The sequence below is a fragment of the Pundamilia nyererei genome, unplaced genomic scaffold (genome assembly GCF_000239375.1).
Source record: "Pundamilia nyererei isolate P.nyererei 1_Seehausen unplaced genomic scaffold, PunNye1.0 scaffold00002, whole genome shotgun sequence".
Lineage (NCBI taxonomy): Eukaryota > Metazoa > Chordata > Actinopteri > Cichliformes > Cichlidae > Pundamilia > Pundamilia nyererei.
Window position 1 is genome coordinate 9,483,584 of NW_005187403.1, and position 2,392 is coordinate 9,485,975.

The 2,392-nt window shown below is 48.9% G+C and overlaps 1 protein-coding gene across 1 annotated transcript in view; it reads left to right on the plus strand.

Annotated features, from left to right (window-relative positions):
• astn2 (astrotactin 2) overlaps positions 1–2,392 on the plus strand; it is a 284,181-nt gene that overhangs the window by 257,859 nt on the left and 23,930 nt on the right. The window lies entirely within an intron of this gene.

The window sequence follows — 2,392 nt, forward strand, 5'->3', positions numbered from 1 at the left end:
GAGGAAGATTTCCGAAACCTTGTTGAATCTGTACCACAAAGAATTAAGACAATTCTGAAGGCAGACGGGGTTCCAACCAGGTACTAACAACATGTGCTTATTAAAGAGGCTGGTGGATTTATATATAATTCAGCCTCTAAAGCTACAATAAAGTCCCACTCTCCTGTGGGGTAAAAAAATTCATGAACCAAGTTTTTTTGGAGAGCTGATTAAAAACAGAGTTAAGTAAGAATCTGTGAGGAAAACAATAATGTTTATCTGTAGAAGTCCTGCTTCCACTAACAAACACCAATATTAAGGGCCCAAGCAGTTTACTTTGTAACACTGGTATCTTTGCTTAGACATTCTCAGCAGTGTTGTTTTTCTGTGATAAGAGCACAGCTTACGTCTGAATTACGTCTGAGGACACTTTTTTTGCAGGCAACTCTACTTGTCTTAATCAAGGCCCTGATAAGACCTCTAATGGTATTGGCTTTATACTTGATCATTACCAAGGCTTCTAGGGCCCTAATGTTTCATTGCAGACTAAAATGCTCTACAAAAAGTTGGAGCCACATTCCAGAAAATGTAATTTCAGAAAACAAACAATGTACTGGATAATCTAACATTATTTATGTGAAAACTCATTGATACCAAAAAGTCAGATAGTAAAAGTCGCATGTGTTCAGCCAGACTTTATTTGTCCGGGTAGAAAATCATTCTTTATAATGTCTAAATTTACTTGTTGGGCTTTCAGCTTTCGTCACCATGTACTACCTTCAAACGTCTATGTTGTGTTTGTTTATGCAAGTAAGTGGGCTAATCAAAATGCTATCTTCTGTATACAGAGTGGGGTGAGACTTTAATGAGCTGGACACTAGATAATAAATCATGAATTTGAATCGAACAGACTGTAAAACAACTAAAAACTATACATTTATTACCGTTTTAGATAGTCAACATGTAAAAGCCTAATTCAGATGTGTTTTTAATTATGTAACAAACACTATTTTTGCTCCTTCCTTTTTTAAATGAATAACTTGGTATAATATCTATACTATTACGGTACTCTCTGAGTCACTTGACAAAACCAAACAAAAAGAAGCTCCAGTGATCCAAACGAATGTCCAAAACACAAACATACATACTGGAGTCCATGAACAGGGTCCCAAAACATAGTTCAGGAGGCCAGCCCAGAGGCTGACAACTCAGGAGACTACAACAGTTCATCTCCGGAGGCAGACCACACGGAAGGCAGTGGCGGCGATACAGGCGAAGGAAATCTGGAGGCCGACCACGCGGAAGGCGGTGGCGGCTGTGACAGAAGTCCGGAGGCCGACCGTGCGGACGGCAACGGCGGCAACGCAGACGAAGCCAGTCCGGAGGTCGCCCACGACGGTGATGACATCCGGCTGGTGGCCCAGAAAGTGCCAGCAATGCTGAGGTACTGGACGTACCTTGGTCGGTGGTGCAACAACCGCAGGGCCAGGCGAGGCAGATGCAGAGGCCAGACCAGGCGACGCTGAAGAAGCGGAGGCCGGACCAGGCGACGCTAAAGCTGATGCGGAGGCTGGACCAGGCGAGGCGGAAGAGGCTGCCGCTGGACCAGGCGACAGCGAAGCTGAAGCTGGACCAGGCGACGCGGAAGAAACTGCTGCTGCAGGCGTGGATGAAGCTGCTGGTAGCTGGACGGGCCCCTCGGGCCCCCGAGCTGATGAGGCATGATGCTGGACGGGCTCCTCGGGCCCCCCAGCTGACGAGGCATGAGGCTGGACGGGCTCCTCTGACCCACCAGCGAAAACAGTCACAGAACCAGCGGGCACCGGGGCACCTGGCACACACAGGGCTGAACCAGCAGGCACGGGGGCCTCTGGCAGGGACAAAACAGAACCAGCAGGCGCGCGGGCCTCTGGCAGGGTTGATGCTGACTGGAGCTGAGCAACACATGGGTTTGGCTCAGGCAGCAACAGTAGGGTGCAGTCCTCGGCTGACTTCTTAGCCTCCAGGGGTCCAGAGTCGACTGCGGGTTGAAACTCAGACTCTGGGGAGGCCCTGGAGTGCATCACAGTCTCGGAACTGGCCAGCTCTTGAGGAATGTTTACATTATCAAGGTGTTTGTCTCTCTGCCTAAAATAAGTACTACAAGAAGAGTCCAAAATGGGAGGCACAGACACAGCCTCCCGTACAGAGGCAGCCGGTGAAGACGGAGACTGCATTGATGTCTGGGCTAGCGGGGACACCGGAGACACAGCTGGTGGTGACTGAACAGGAGATTGAACTGAGGGCGACTAAAGTAATGGTCCAGATGATGATGGTGGTGGATTTGGCAACTGAGCTACGGGTAGCGGGTACACTGGAGACAGAGCTGAATGCTGCTGGACAGCTAAGCGAGCTTTGGGCTGGGCAGCTAACT